This window comes from Dinoponera quadriceps, unplaced genomic scaffold (genome assembly GCF_001313825.1).
Source record: "Dinoponera quadriceps isolate SergipeBrazil2010 unplaced genomic scaffold, ASM131382v1 scaffold37, whole genome shotgun sequence".
NCBI classification, from domain to species: Eukaryota; Metazoa; Arthropoda; class Insecta; order Hymenoptera; family Formicidae; genus Dinoponera; species Dinoponera quadriceps.
The window spans coordinates 323,699-340,804 of NW_014554446.1; the positions used below are offsets into that span (position 1 = coordinate 323,699).

The 17,106-nt window shown below is 45.2% G+C and overlaps 1 protein-coding gene across 1 annotated transcript in view; it reads right to left on the reverse strand.

The window, feature by feature from the left end:
* The window catches only part of LOC106748752 (zinc finger protein 608), a 162,583-nt gene that overhangs the window by 16,208 nt on the left and 129,269 nt on the right, over positions 1-17,106 (reverse strand). The window lies entirely within an intron of this gene.

Consider the following 17,106-nt stretch of genomic DNA (forward strand, 5'->3'; position numbering starts at 1 on the left):
CTTCTCCATTCCCGGGTGTTTCGTTCTTGCACGATCAACGCCGCTAATTGAAAATACGCGGTCTCGAGAGCGGTCGGAGACCCGCCGCCCCGCACACGTGCAGCAAGAAAATACGGTGTTTCGCAGGTGATTCCGACGATGATGCCGCAGGTGTTCGCTCGCTCGCTCCGTGAAACTCCCGTGTTCCACGGGGCGCGCGGCTAAATTACTTTCGCGTTCGCGTAATGGGAAGAGTCGACGCGACGTAAATCGAATCGCCTCCACGGGGTGCCGCGTCAGATTTAAATGTCAAAGCCTTGGAGAGAGCGCGCGGGGTAGTAGTAGTGCGCGAAGTAGTCGACGTGATCCGCGAACGTGAGAGAGAAAACGTACATCCGATGCGCTGGGGCGGCTCGCGCGATTTTTCCGAGCTGAGAGGGGGCTTCAATTGTATCGAGTTCGAGAGGCCGAGGAATTCCGAGAGAAACGAGAAGCCCCTCCTCGTGAAACGGGAAATGGCGATATTCGCGGATACAAAGCGACGTGGATCGCGTGATTTGTTGGTTATGTAATTTATTTAACCGCAGATAGAGTATGCGCAATGAGCAAATATTAAATTAACACAATCAACAATTAATACTGGGAATAATGGGATTAATGGGTAAATACAACAAACTTTATCCCTTCGTTATCTGTCACTTTTCATTGGCGTTGGAAATTTCCACGAAGATTTGGAGATTTAAAAAAGGTAAAATGGAAGGGGTTGCAAAGACAATGAAGATAGGCAGGTTTGTGTGCTCGGGAACTCCAATAGAGATTTATATTTGGTACAATAACAAGCCAACAGACAGAAGTGAACAGAAGGCGTTGGCAGATTTGAGATGAAACTTGAAAGCCCGCGGAACATTATTAAAGGTATAAATCAGCACTCGTGAGACTCGGATTATTTTCGAAATTTCGACTCGAGCACTTTTACGACAGTCTCGATAATTCAGACCATCTGGAAGATCCGGTATGCGGTGTGTTTTTACGGCGACCTCTCCGACTGCTTACATCGGCCGACGCCGGCTACCGCGTAGTTTATTTTGGAAATTTCGTACGTCGCGTACTTTTTTTCCGCGACCGAGTAGTCATTACGTAGAAAGCCGACGCGAACGACGCATGTACCCCGAAGCACGTGCATCGGAGTTAGTCATTTCCATCGGTTCTCGACAAATATTTCATCGGATTCTCTCGTCGGCATCGCGTTCATTAACACGCGTTTTCCGATCGTATCTACGCGAGTGTCAGTGTCAGCGCCACGATGGAGTATCCGAAGCAGTCAGGAGCAGGATACTACATCGGGACGTCAGAACGAAGGACGCAGGACGCCACGAGGTAGCCAGAGATACGTCATACGATAATTTTCAGTATGTTCGGTATGTCGAATCATCCATTACACAGAACGTTTCCAACTTGTAACGGGCGTTTGGCGGACTTAGAATAAGGAGATACGCCCAAGTCGAAATTTAGAAACTGATGCAAGTCGCGAGAGCTGATTTGCCTCTCCAATAATTCTCCCTGGGCCGCAAATCTCACACTGAATTCGCCAAAGCCTTCTTTTCATTTCCCTCTAGTCTTATTATTGTACCGAATCTAAATTTAAACCTCCATTAATACACAGCATTATTGGGCAAATAACTGTTCTTATAAGGATAAGGTGCTTCCTCCCCTTCATTCGTTCTGAATCTCTGAATCTTATCGAAACATTCAATGCCAATATAAAAGAAGGAGATAAAGAGATTATGAAGCGAGTTTGTTACCTATACACGTTAATCTCATTATGTATATATATTTATTCGTATTAATTATTTAATATTCTTACCTCACATATTCTAACGAAGTAATTGAATAATGATGAACGAGTCTGTTCTCAAATCTCAACATAGAAAAGAGCGGTAGTAAATAAACATTTTTAGCATTGAAATAGGACAATAATAGTAGGTCTGTATTATAGCATTGGATCTCAAGATTCTCAATAGAACCTTCGGAATTTGCATGGGCAATATGGAGTCAAAAGTCCGACTTGGGGAGGGTGTCTCGTTTTCATCAGAGCGATTAGTCCCCTCTTCATCGGGAGGGCGCGATCTTCACGAGATATCCGTTTAAAAATAAATATCTCCGTCAGAGAACGAAAATCAGAAGGGGGAAGTGGGACAGCCGTAACGAAGCTCGTGGTTTGCATCTGCGGGCTTTCTCCCTTCACGCGGACCGACGTGAATCGAGACCGAAATAAAGCAGCGAGCGCGGCGGTCGGGGAGAAAATAGAGGCGGACAAAGAGGACAATAAAAACACCGGAAGTTTCAAGGCGACCAAGTCCCTAAAAGCCACATGACACCGTGTTTCTCCTCCATCTGTCAGGCACATCGTGTTCTCTCCTCCTATCTTCTATCTGCCCCCCTCCCCCCCCTCTCTCTCACTCTCTTTTTTCCTCTTGTCTCGAGAACGAAACGAGATGTCTCGTTTTTTTCTTTCTCACCCCGCGGCATGCCCTCATCCTTTCGCCCTTTCTCTACCTCTCTCTCTCTCTCTCTCTCTCTCTTTTTCGCCGCGCGAGAAACCTCGGGGCATTTTGGTTGATTGAGTCGTCCCCTCGCGTCGACGTCATTCCCATTTACCGCGAAAGATAAACGTATGGGCGAGCACCGGCGCGAGGGATGATGATGAATCCGCGCATCTCACCCTCGTCACACGCCTTTTCATCCCGTCCGTTTGCGCGCCCCTCCCGCTACTCTTTCGCCCTTTTTTCCCTCTCTTTTCACGTAGACCCTGACGGCGGCCGAGTGCCGGGTAAGTGACTAATTAGCCGCTAATAACCTGGAGAGACGTCACTCGGCCTCACGTCGATGAACATTTCGCTTTGAACGCCGAGGCTCTCGGATCACGCGTAAAAATGAGCGCGTCGCGACATCGCGAAGAGATTTTCGGGAAGAAGGGGAAGACAAGGAAGGAGCGATCGCTTTCACAGAGCTTTTCAATCGCAATCGTGAGAACATCGAAGAGTCGATATCGTCTGATTTACTTAATTTTTCAGCCGGACGGAATTATTCGTACTGTGCAATTAGATCAACTTCTCAATACTTGAAAGATCGAAATCATAAACACTACATTTGAACTACATTTCAACTTAGAAATTTTAAGACTTTTAATTTTGACACTAGAATTTTATAGTTCGAATTCTTACGTCAAATTGTCGACCTAACGTGATTTCTATTCAATTTGACTCGATTGCAGTTCGCATAATTTCGAAATTTTTACACGAAAAATAAAGTTTGGTTGAATGTACGTGACAACGAATAAAAAACCCCGATTTAAGTTGAAGGGAACAGAATTTCTGATTACAAAAATCGAATCTGGTCCATAAGAGCCAGAAATTCTGCTTTCTTCAACTCAAATACATTTGTTTATTGTCAGGTACTTTTTGCCGTGTATCCATCTTTTCAAGTGAAGATACGAATCAAAATCAATATGTAGATCATGTATAATTTTGTCGCGACATTTGTCGATCGAAGACACTTTCCCGCAAGTGCAACTTCGCAAGCGGATCCATCTCCGACTGTCATGCTCTCTGTCGGGTTCTTTAGAGCTGATAGAATCCGCCAAGATAAACGAATCGCGCGTGATCCGTCCCGAAGAGATTGCGGTCACCCGGCAGCTGTTCGCGAAGAAGTACGTGAAGTCACATCCAGCGTTATTTGTTCCCGCTCGCTCGTCCGTTCACTCTCTCGCGGCCGAGTAGACGACGTCGCGCCATCGGGTTTCCTCTTCCTGAAAGCCGGCGGATGATAAAAGGAACCTCTCCCGAAGCGGGAGATTTGCGACCACGGTCGGAGGAAGCCGGATCGAGGAGGGCGAGCCAGATGAAGAGGAGGAGCCGCAAGGAAGAGACTTGCGTTCCGCGCAAAACGGCGAGTTAATATAATATTTCTCTCTCAGTCGATACCGTCGGGATTATCGCAATACCTCGGACTATGAAGTTCTTTGCAGCCTTCTTTGTCGTGCACTTCTTTTATTCTCTCTCCCTCTCTCTCTCTCTCGTTTTTACGCGGTTCTATCAGTCGTCACGCGAAATCAAGCGACGTAATTCGCCCGCTGAGAGGTGACCACGAACGCAGCGCTGCCATCCGGTCATCGAAACAAAAAAAGTGGAAAAGTAGTCACTGCTTTTGGTAGAACAGGTAACGAAAGTAACCTCCCCAACATCAAAATAGTAACTCAAAGTGATATTTTCTGTTAAATTCTTACAGTAACTAAAATTATTTCAGCAAAAAGATAACACCCTTATCTTCCCAGTGTTTGTACTTTGTAACTATTAACGACAGCGTCGCTATCGTTACGTCGTCGTGACGCAGCTTTTCTTGACCGTATATCATCACGCGTAATGATAAAACGACTACAACGATATCGTCGTTGGAAGTTACAGGATAGACCCACGAGTTTATCTTCGGACAACTTAACATACAACTCGTTTAGTTCTCTTCATAGTACGATTTGAAAATTCACAACAAGGAAAGACCAAGAACATGGACAATAAATACAAGTACGCTTCCGGAGCAGTTTTATCGAGAGAGACGGCAAGAATATATCGGCAAGAATGTATATAGAACGTCCATATTTTGCAAATTTAACGGAAGCTCGGGAAAAACGCGACTACAGCGATCCATTTTAAACGACGGTGAATTTTTCAGCGACTTGTCAAGGAAAAAGTGACTCGAGTGACTGGGTGGTGGAACGTTGCGATCGCGAAAATATCGCGCCCCGGGAAATCGCGTTTCGGATACGACGAGAGCGGATTTCACCGATGTTCGAAAGCTCGCCGGGCTGCTCTCTCGCGAGAGCCGGCCGAGGTGGGCCACGCTCGTCGTCTCATTTATCGACGTACCGATAGGGGAAAAGTGTCAGGCTTCGAGAGCGTACGTGATATCCCCGCGATACTAACTCGACTTTGATAAATCACCCGGCGAACGCGAAGAAAACAGAAATAACAATGCCGGACCGGCCGGGGGTTATTTGTCAGGGACGGGGCAGCAGATCCCACGCGAGCGATTGTATGCGAACGAGAAAAATAATCATTTTATGCGGCGCAAGGGCGCACACGGTTGCCGCCGCATCGACCGCCGACGATGACACGTTTCGTTCTCGTATAACGAATATTTCGGCAACGAAAATATTTATATAAATATGTCCGGAGTAGCGTTAAAAATGCCCGAGTGGAATTAATAATTTCCGCGCGCAGCGCAGCTGGTTATTTCGCCGATATCGCGCTCGATAGCGCCCGCAGAACGAAGCGAAGAGGGGAAGGGGGAGGGGGAGGGGGGGAAGGGAGCAGTGGCAGTGNGTGCAGCTGGCGAAGCGAAACGTGAAATCACAGGACAGCATTATTTGTCCTCGCCGAATGGCGGTCGCCCGCAGAGACAACATCTACCGAGATCAGTCTGGAAATAAGTGGATTTCCTTTCGGCTTGAAAGAGCCCGAGAACAGAGTCAGCGGGAGAGGAGGGACCTCCGAGCTGTGCTCAAGATCCTCCTGAAAGAGGGAGATACACGGTGTGTCCCAGAAGTCGTGTGTTATTCCGCATGTTGTCGCAGCTGCGACTTGTGTCTCGAAAGTTTCGCGACCGACTGACTCAGAACGGCAAACATCAATGTTAATCGCGTCGTACGATCCGGTGAGCACGAGGTAAAATTTATGCGAATTCAATTGGAATATTTCCGTCGTGCCTCCTTTTCGAGAACGTCGCGTGCACTTCGAGAAACATCTCTCTCTCTCTCTCTCTCTCTCGCGATCGACTCTCGATTTAATTTCATCAATTCCAATGGAAAGATTTACTTGACGTCGCTTTTGCGCGCGAGTTTCGGTCGAATCAACTAAACGAGACCGTCGACACAAAGAACGTATAAACTACTTACGAAGTAAAAACTTGGTTAAAAATCCATCCCTCCGTCAGCGACGATATCTCGCCGAGTCAAATTTCGTTAAGGAGCAAATTCTCGCGAAATCCCTTCAAAGAGCTTGTGACCCGGGAGGAAGCGTGACACCCTGTAGAAACGTGAAAGAAAGGACGGGCTATAAGAGGAGAGGAGAAGCAGAAGGAACAAGAGGAGGAGGCGGAGGAAGAGGTGGAGGCATAAGAAGGAGCAAGAGCAGGATTCCGTCGAGGTGAAGCGAGAGATGTTCGAAGATCGATAACAAGCTGTATAACTCTAGCTTCCCTCTAAGGGAAGAGAGAGAGAGAGACTCTTGTCCCTCCTCCGCGCGCGCGCATCGGCTCGTCCTTTCCCGTCTCCCTCGTGCCCGCCCCATCGCGTCTCCGACAAGCATCCTTTCATCAACGTCTCTGTGATCCAACTAAACTACCCTGACATCGACAAAACCAGGTCCGATGGGAGATAGACGCCTTTACGATACACACCTCGCTCTCGAGGATACGTGTAATTGTGTTGGCGGCTCTGTGTGTGTCGCCCACACAATCTCGCGTAATGTTCCGCTGTTGTACACACACACATACATACAGTGTCTCGAAGTGTGAGCGGAAGGTGTCCTTTAGCGACATATTCTTTACCTTCGCGCGCTGATTTCTCGAGAAAACGGCAAATTTTCCGCCTCGGCAAATATGGACAAATCGACTGGTGAATTTATACCTGGCGAATCGCAACGGCTTATATTTCTGCGCGTAATAATTATTTCAAAAATAAAACGATGGCCTTTAAGGAGGTTTTAGAATATTTGAACAAATATAATATAAAACTATAATATATACATAATACAAAAGTTAATCGAATTAACAAAAAAAAAAATACAAAATAATAACATCTTTATATCTGTAATACCGTATGTATATATTTACCTTAGCTTCGTTTTAAGTTGGCATTTATTATTTAAATAGTGAAATAAATATACAGAAACGTAATTTTGCTCGATAAATAGTAAATTTATGGAAAACGTCTCAATGTGCGCCATTGAAAATACGTTGCTTGGTGAGCGAACCTCCTTGTAAAATGAAGCGTTAGCTCTTAAAAAAATGACATGTCATATCTGTCAAGTTTATTTTTCTTTCGATGTTTTTCATGACAACCCTTCTCACGTCTTTTAATATCGGTACTCCGAGGGACAAATGTCCGGGGCTTTATTAGTTGTTTCTTCATGTTCCTTTTCCTTGAGAAAGCCGGAATTCCACGGGAATTTCACCTGGGACTCGCAGTCATATCCGCAACAGAAGCCGAGCATTATGAGTTATCGGCGGTTTAGCGCGAGTACTTCTGTCGGCCGATCTCGGTCATTAGTTACACACGCACGCACGCACGCACGCATAATTACACATTCGCGCGTATGACATTTATTGCCGGAGATTAACCTGTTAGCTTCGCGGAATTATTAATGCGCCGTGTTTGTATAAAGCGGAGATGCAAATCTGCGCCGATCGAGCGCTCGCGACGCGGCGGGTTGTCGTCGTCGTCGCCGTTGTTGACTTCGTTTGCTTATCCACGCGTGTCGAATGCCTTGCGTAATTGCCGCGAGCACGTGACTCGCGTGCACGCGAAAGAAATTGCTCGCCTTAATCGGCCGTTTCCTGGGAAAATTTCTCGGGGGATCGTAACGCGCCTCAAATTCTGAGCGAGTCGACGACATGTCTAGTTAAGCGCGACAATGTAAGTTTGAAGTATGGATCCTGCGAGAAAGAAGAGGGAGAGAGAGAGAGAGAGAGAGAGAGAGGGAGAGAACTTTCCCCCGTGGGTAATTCTTCACACGACTTGAAATCGATTTTCCCCTCGACGAGTACGTCGCAGCCGCGATTCTCGAGCAATTGACGGCCGAAGACAAACGGTTAGCCGGCGAAAGAAGACGCGAGATCTTGTTCTTCGATTAATTTTCAAAGACCTCCTTCGCAACGGAATTCTAATTTAAGGTAACTGGTCCGGCAAACTATTTTTTTATGAATCCTTTCGAATTTTAGCTGCATGTCGATGGAAATACCATCTATATGTCTGTAAAGTTAGAAAACGATTGATCATTCCAAGGCTGAGATATTTGCAACTAAAATTACACATTCATTTTACATTCACATTTTATATATTCCTTGAGGTTAATGTCCTATTTTTAACTTCTACTTTTAATTTCTTTTAAACTACATTTAGTATTTTAATGAAAAACTACTGTGACATCAAGGACTAATATAGAGGTATTATACAAATATTTCCGAATTATTGAACATTTTGTTTTGAAAATATAACCACAGGAAATTTACAATTTATACTAATATCTGCGATATATGTACATATATACATATTTAAATATTTATATATTACTTTCTATTATGTTTGCACTTCTATTAGCTTAACTGACATATAAATCAAGCATTAATGAGGAAAATAAGAAATAGATTATATCTCCGTGTTTGCAATACTGCGTGAATATATATTTCTCTTAAATTTCGTTCAAAATTAACATTTATTACTTAGATTATTAAATAAAGTTATAGGAAAGTATTTTTGCCAGTGAATAATAAACTTATGTAGGGATCTCTCTTAATATTGTTACTAAAAATCTGGCAATCTACGTACCAGCTGCCTTACAAATCTCGGCAATTTTCGAAGACTGTTCAATCGGCCGTATAATATTATTACGATCCCCACGTGTTGGGATTATTAGAAGGCACGGAACGGAAGCGAAAGGAAAGGGGGCATGGGAGACGTGGCGCGTATACCGATAAATTCGACCATAAGAGCGCGAGAGCCGGCGCGAAGAGGCAGCCGCGAAACCAGAACAGACGTGCTCGAGATTCCGTCGCTGTTTTATTTCTCCCGCCGACATAACACGCTCTGGTAGAGTTCTCCCGCTCTCGTTTTTTTCTCGTGTCTCGCGAGAGTCGAAGCGCGAGAGGGAGTCCGGGAAGAGGAGTAAACGAGGAGAGGAGTAACAAGGAGATGAAAAGAGGTGGAAGAGAACGGAGCGAGTCGGTCGGAACCGGGCGAATGAGTGAGACGGCGAATGAAGAGGGAGAAAAGGAGGGGGTGAAAAGGATGAAGAGGCAAGGAAGAATTATGGGGATGAGAGGAGGAGCTCGGGGGATACACGGGGGGTAGAAGGAGAGAGAGCGAAAAGAAGGAGGGATCAGTGCGGCGAACGACGAAAGTAATAAAACTCGAGCGGATGGCAGGTTCGGACAGATTGGTCGGCCATTCAATTGGGAATTCGACGAATTTATGGACTTCCTAATCTGCCATTATGGACGGCCATTTACGAATTCCCCCTCGAGTCTAGCTACGCCGTGTCGCTTATTCTTCCAGTATCGGTCAAGGAGGGAAAAAGAGAAGGAAGGATAAGAGAAGGAAAAAGGCGCCGGACACTTCGGCGATCGTTAACACCTCGTCACTCGATCGGGCTTTCATGCATCCCGGAAGGCACATTTCGTTCAATGTAACCCACCGTCTCTCAACTTGTTTCTCTTTTTCTCTCCGTCTCTCTGTATCTCTCTTTTTGTGTATTGAGATAAAAGTACCAATGTGGATATGTACCTAACTGTGAACATTCTTATTATTTTGATCTTGAAATACGAATGTTTAATTTTTTAATATAAAATATTTGTATATATATATATATATATATATATATATATATATATATATATATATACATATTTTATATTGAAAGTTTGAATATTCGTATTTAAAGACCAAAACAACAAGAATTTCCAAAGTTAGGTACATGTCCGGACATTCGTACTTTTATTTTACTCTCAGTGACAATCAGTGACAGTCTCAGTGACTATCAGCAGTATATTGTGATTTTACGTGTGAACTACACGATAAGTTGCAGAGAGCTCTTAATTCCTGTGTAAGATTTATTCATAATCTTAGTTTTTCATAATCTTTAATGGGACAGTCATATTATCTCCACTCGTCTACAGGAAATAATTGCTCTCTATCGAACATAGACGTTTATACAATCCCAGCCTGCCTTTTATTCGGTATCTTGACTCTTCCCGAGCTCCGATTTTCTACCTATATGAGTTCATTAATTTCCTGCCTCCTACACTCAGAATTATACGTGTCTCAAGTGACAAGGTAGTTGTTCCGGCCTGTCGTACCGAAATGTACAAACGTTCATTTACGGTCCAAGCTGTTTATCCCTAGAACTCACTGCCTGATGAACTCGTTAACATCACATCTATACTGAATTTCAGGCGAGCGCTTAGGCTCCATTTCCTCAACATCAAGCAGCGAGAGTTGACTGACGACACTTAGTCGATCTTCCTATCTTATGCATGTGCCTATGGTCGTTGCGGCATGCAACATGCTTATAACTATATACATGCCTATCATAGTATTGCCCATTATATCATTACAGTATTAAGTAGTCTTAATTAATACAGCTAATAATATGATATAAAACTCTCTTAGAGCGATGCGGGCTTACTGAGCTTTGTTCGTGTTTTCGAAGTCGTAGATTTACCGTATAAAGAGACATTTTTTTGTTTTCCTCTTTGTTCTGTTCTAGAGATTAAGATATTGGCAACGGTTACTGTTTTTAAAATATACTTTAAGCTCAAAGGGTTTTATCTCAGAGTGCAAATATACTCTTCTTTCTTCCTTATATAACCATCGATGACAGAACGAAGTCGGAGTAAATCTGCGATCGAAAGTAATTCTGTTCTCGTGTAACGTTTGGTGTATCTGCTCGTTGGTCTTGATAACACCGTGCACTTCGTTTTATCTCAACGTGCTCTTTTCCGCGTAACGTTTCATAAGGCATGAAAATTTAGTAGCGCGGCTTGTTACGGAAAAAAAACAGAGAGAGAGAGAGAAAGAGAGAAGAACGACGTGGTGTGTGTGCGCGTGCGGAGCTTTTGGACGGCTTCCGTGTGAGCGGTAGCTGGCGGCGCTTAACTCATTTCCCCGAGCTCGAGGTACTTACATCTTCGAGTCTGGTAGTCGTTTATATTAAGTGGATTAAACTTCACATTAGGAGATCGTACAAATTACCGCCGCGAAGCGGCGAGTGAGCGAGCGAGCGAGCATTTTTCGCCGCCGCCGCGCCGGGGAAAAACTTCGGAAGTCCATTTCTCAGTTTTGACGTGGAAGCGCGTTCGGCTCCTCTCGGATAATGGGCCCTTCATTTATCCTCGCTTCGAAGGGGGAATCCAGCGGTGAGGAACAGCTACTCGTTCGGCTCGCCTCCGAGGGAACGATCATAAAGTAGACCTTCGGCGTTGCCGAGGTAAGAAGAAAAGAACAAGAAGGGAAAAAGAAAAAGAAAGAGAGAGAGAGAGAGGAGGAGACAGAGAGGAAAAGAAGATAGAAGAGGGCAAAAAGGTAGAATGAGGACGAGGAAAGACGAAGAGTATGAAGGCAAGAGAGAGAGAGGGAAAGAGGGAGGGAGGGGAGGTGAAAGAGCCGGGGAGTCACGATGTAGTTTTAACCCGACGACAACCACGACCGCGGCATTACATATAATACCTGTCTGACAAGCTACCTTACCCGTGTTGTGCCAGCGAGCAGGTGTGCGTACGGGCGCGAGTACGCGCACACACGTGTCTGTGTACGTATGTGCGGTTGCGCGCGCGCGAAGCACGCGCTTTTGTGTGCGCGGAGCTCACCGCACGGCATGTGCGAGTGTGTACGCACGGTGTTGCGTGCGGCCGCGTGGTGGTGCGTTCGAACGCCGCTCGAGAATTCGGCTGAATCTAATAATCCGCCTCCGCATGCGGCCGCTCGGTCGGAATATCTCCTCGCGTATGTGTCGCACGCACGCTAGCGGAGCAAACGGAACTTTGATCTGTTTCATGAGAAATATGTGTGATCGTGAAATTCGTATGAAATAAATAGACAGAAAGAACTCCGAGGTATTTAACAACGTAGAACGAAAGTGATAAGTTTTGTTCGTTTTCCCCTTTTTTGCGTTTTCCCTTTTTTTTTCCTTGAAACCTCCTAATATATACACACGGAAAGAATTTTCATTAAACAATATATATATCGTATCGTATCACGCGACCGCGATATATATATATATATATATACTCGTACTAAAGCGAGACTATATATACATAACAGCAATTAATTATATGCAGCGGCAATTAATTATATATTACAGCAATTAGCCGGATGTTAGACTAATTAATTAAATTGTTATAGCAATTAATTAGCAGTTTATTCAACTATCTTTTAATCTGATGCTGTGGAAGTTACGTACAGTACGTACAGTCGGTGGCAGGGAGGCCATCCTCCTCTTTTTTCCTTCTCAACGAGTTTCCGCAACGCGTCCGTACCCACAACGGAAGAATTTACGCGCGCGTGTGTATGTGTTCTTTTAATCATTCTCGGAAGATAGATCCCCCTGTTGGATACCGGAAACGTTCTGAATTTCATCGAGGTAAAAGTATCGCGATTTTCCTCTGTCATATCGACTATATCCGTAAAGATAGTTTCCCATACTTCGGGCATTTCGCTACAATACGAGTATATCCTGGCGGAGCTGGTACGGCGCGTCCTTTTTCAGTTTACGAATGCTAATATCCGGCAGAAAATTCCCCCCGGGTACGTACGTACGTTTAAACATTCGTTCGTTCGAGTTTACGGAATTTACATTCACGTTTGCATCGCACGCGCTTGCCGCGCGTTTTGTCACGAATGCAAACGAAGCGAGCGAGCGAAATATGCGCGCTCGCGTGTGTATACGTACATAGCGTGCGGAGCTCCTTTATAATTTCCGCCGATCGTCGTGGCTCGTATTTACGACGAAACCGTCGTCGAAGCATGCGACGATAGCTCGAGGGGAGAGAGGGGGAACTTCCTCATGAGAGATTATCTATTAGCGAAATTATAATTAATCACGCTCGTCCGCGCAGCGAAATGAATTATTCCGCTGTAACGCGCGCACGTTTTTCTCTCCCGGAATTTAGAGCTTTAATATCATTCCACGTCAGCTTTATCTCACGTGCGAGTCAAGCCGCGATGCATTATTATATCGCATTATGTCGCGGCGCATTATTATGCAGGGTGTAAAAATGAGGGGGAGAAAGGGAAAAAGAGCAAGAGAGTCTCAGTCGCGAACCTTCAGATCGCGCGGCACAGCGCGTCGCGAGAGTAAGGAGAAGAGCTTCAGCGTCGGAACGCAATTGCAAACGAATTCGTTTTATGCGCACAGCAAATTGTAAAAGATGGTTAAACGAGCCTCGGTCAAAGGCCGCGGGAAAACGTCGCCCGATAAGTCAAAATGGCTCGCAGCATTTGCAGTTTAAAGAGGACGGTGGACTTTTAAAACGGCTTAGTGTGTAATTAGTATAATTACACACACACACACACACACACATTACGCGATGTGCGATGTAAAATTCAATATGAAAGTTTAGCGCGCGCTGGAATAATTTGCGGAGCCGCTCCGCACTCGCAATCATCGTATGTGTATCGTCATGAAAATCCGCTCGGTAGCTTTCAACTTATCCACGGCAGCCGGTTCGTGTTTCACACACAATTTATTCAAGGCGCGTCCCCTCTCATCGAAGGCGCATTTTCAGCCGCTCGGCGGCCAGACAGAGCGGATGAAAACGAGCCAATTAAAAGTACATACACTTTTCCGTCGAGGCAATAAACGGGCAAAATCGAAGAAACTCTACTTTTCAGACTTCGGACGTGTGTGCTGTTGCGTGCGCGCACAGTCTTGAAATGTTGGAAATATTTATCAACGCCGCACGCAACATGCGCGCCACGGTCGAATTAGCAATTCAACCTAGCGACGCGCGCGCGCGCGCGCGCACACAAGTCGTAAAACTCGCGGCGATCGTTAAGCTTACGGAACATATGCTAACGAGCATGAAAGCTTGAACCCCGGATAAATTAATCTGCATTACTTCGCGAATCGCGATCGTTATCGAGTTATACCGCTATTTTAACCGTCGATATGCTTTTAATAAGCCCGCCGCCGCCAGTCCAATTACGGCTATTTACACCGCCGCTTATTCTAATCGCCCTCGCTCGTTACCGGCTAAAAATGCCGCGGCATGACAATTGCAACGTTTCGATGCGACGTTACGATAAACGCTCCCGGCGATACGCGTGTGCGGCGAGTTTTAATTTTCGTTTGTTTGCTCCCCTCTTTTTTTCTATCCCTCCCTCTCTCCCTCTCTCTTCCCTCTTCCGCGTGTGATTGCGTCTCGCGCGACAAATTCGACCTCTCTCTCCGTCCGCGGTGACAGAGGAGAAATGAATGAAACGCAATGAAACAAAACAAGGCTCTCTCACAGGGTTCGCAAACAATTCGGAGATCAACGGCGACAACGAGAGCGCGCGGGGGTTATTATCGCTCGAAATGTGGATTGCGTTTTACATCGAGCGATTAAATAAATTAATGAACAAAGCGTGCAGGGAGATATCAAGGGGGAATATACGCCGAGAAAAGGGAGAAATAAAGCAGCACCATCAATAATCCTAAAAGTGGGGAAAAATCCATGGAAAAAATACAATATATAAGTATTCGGCGGGTAAAACACACGTATACGCGCGAATTGTCGCGTCATATTAAATACATTACTATTATGCGCTCGCGAGTATGTGCGTTTGTGTGTTGCGTGCACGCGTGACGCCGGTAAATAAAACGATGCACTCGCGACTGCAACATAGTTTTATTTCCCCCGACTTTTCCGCCCGCCGCCGCCAGAGTATCGGGTGGATATTTATAACCTCCGAATCGTTCCAGCAGCAACAAGATCGATCGAGTGCTATTCCTATTACAGCCCGGTGCTCTCTCTCCCTCTCTTTCCAAATGTTTACCCGGGGCAAACGATTGATTGATCATCGGCGCTAGTTATTTTCAGTCGACACGAGACGATACGTGGACTTTTATTCGACCGATACCATCACCATCACCGCCACCACGATGGCGGTGGACTATTATTTATTCGTTTCATATGTACACGAGAAAGAGAGGAAAAAAGAGGGAGAGAGAGAGAGAGAGAGAGAGAGAGAGAGAGAGAGAGAGCAGAGGAAGACAGAGCATCGCCGTGTATAACACAATCGGAATTACCAATTCCGTGCGGATTACTTATTAATTCCGAATAAAATAGAATTAACTTGGGAAATCTGAATTTAAATCGCAATCAGATTCCCCCCCCCCCTCTCTTTTCCTTTCGTCTCTCCGCGTCAGGGCCAGCACGAAATTAAATAAAGAACAAGACTTTATCCTATTTTTACTATCGACCGTTAGGCGTTAGACCGTGGATTATTCTATTAGTCTCCCATTTGAATCTCTCGCTCTTTCTCTCCTCTCTCTCTCTCTCTCTCTCTCTCTCTCTCTCTCTCTCTCTCCCCCGTTACAAAAACGTCTCTCGTCCCAAGTTCAACGTGGAATCCATTATGCATCTGCCGGCGTTATTGAGTTTTTCGCTTTGCCCCTTGTTCCATCTGCGACGTTTGTCACGCGAATTTACATAAGTCGAGATCGATCTACTCGTTTTCGGCGGACGTATGAAGATTAAAACCGTCCGACCGGGAGGGAAAATATTCCCCGGTCGGACGGTTCAAAAATTCCAGCGGATATCCGCGCGGATATCACTGTATGTGGTGGTGGTGGTGGCGATGGTGGAGAGAGAAAAGAGACGAATAAAAAAAAAAAACATCGGAAACGGCGAAAAGTAATTAAAGTGACTAACATCGTCAGAAAATCGTCGCCCGACGACAAAATACGAGGGAAAAACCGTTAATGACTCGTATTAAAATATTACGCGAGGTAATAACGTTTTCGCTTCACGCCGACGAATAAATGTTCGCTTCAAAACGAATTTGTCGACAGCCGCGAAAGGGCTCTCTCTCTCTCTCCGTTCTATTTCTCTCTCTTTTTTTCCGCGGGAGAATTCCGATCACCGTCCGCGGAGAAAGAAAAAAAATTATTAATCCCGCTAAAATTATAGTCACTTTTGAGACCGGCTGTGTTTTTCGTTCTAACGAAAAAATCGTAGTAGCAACACCACCGCTAATATCGCAGCAGCAGTTGTCGCAGGGATGGTTTCGCCGGTCACGATTACTCCATCGGGCAATTATGCAGTCATATATATTAAAAAAAAAAAAAAAACTTTCTAAGAATATTAGATATATTATATCGCATAAATGGAGCGAACAGGAAAGCTGGTTTCCTACGGCTCGTTAGAGCGCGCGAGCGCTAACGGTGAACATCATTTCGCGTGGCAAGTCTAACGACGCTCGATATTACTTAATACCCCGGGAAAACAAGTGGGCGGCGACGGCGGATACGGCGATTCCGTTGAACGACAGAAGATGCTCGCCGTCTCCCTCCGTCTCCCCCCCCACGACACTGATTTCCATAATAATAACGCGAACGTCCATTAGCGTTATTACTGTTATTCGGCGGCGCGGGTCGCGCGGGAGAATTTGATAAATCAATAAGTACTGTGTGAAACTTTTTCCGCGCAGCTTGAGGCGACAGCACGGTAAACTTTATGAAGGACAAATTTGATAAGCGAATAACCGCGGAATACGCGCGTACGAGGGAGAGATAAAGGGGAAGGCAAAGGGAAGGAGTGGGACGCCGTTCCTGAGCGGCCTTTAAACGACGCGATTACTCTTATTTCACATCGACATCCGTTCCGCGCGCCGACAGTCCAGGTTAGGTCTCTCCCTGTGTTCCCGACGAGCCCGTTAAAAATGAATGGCTCGTTAATTCAACATTCGTTAAAAAGAAGCCTGGCGGAAGCGATCGGGCGATATTCCGCGGTGTTTTGCGGCGGATGTTCGTCGTACACTGAAAAACGGACTTGCGATAATAAGCAAAGTAAACTAAAATTAATAACCAAAATTTTGTTAATACCGGCCAAATATTTGATTCAAATAATTGAATCAAATAATTTAATTTCGTATAGTGTACGTACAGTACTGTAGTTCCGTTTATTACAAATTTAATACAGGAACATTAAATTATTTAGCTGTAGTCAAATATTCGGCTTGTGTTAATCAAATTTTACTTATATATATAGTACTTATCACTAAGTTCTTTTCTCAATGTACGAAGTAAAGATGAACGGGTATCGTCGGTGAGAAGAGAGAGAGAGAGAGAGAGAGAGAGAGAGAGAGAGAGAGAG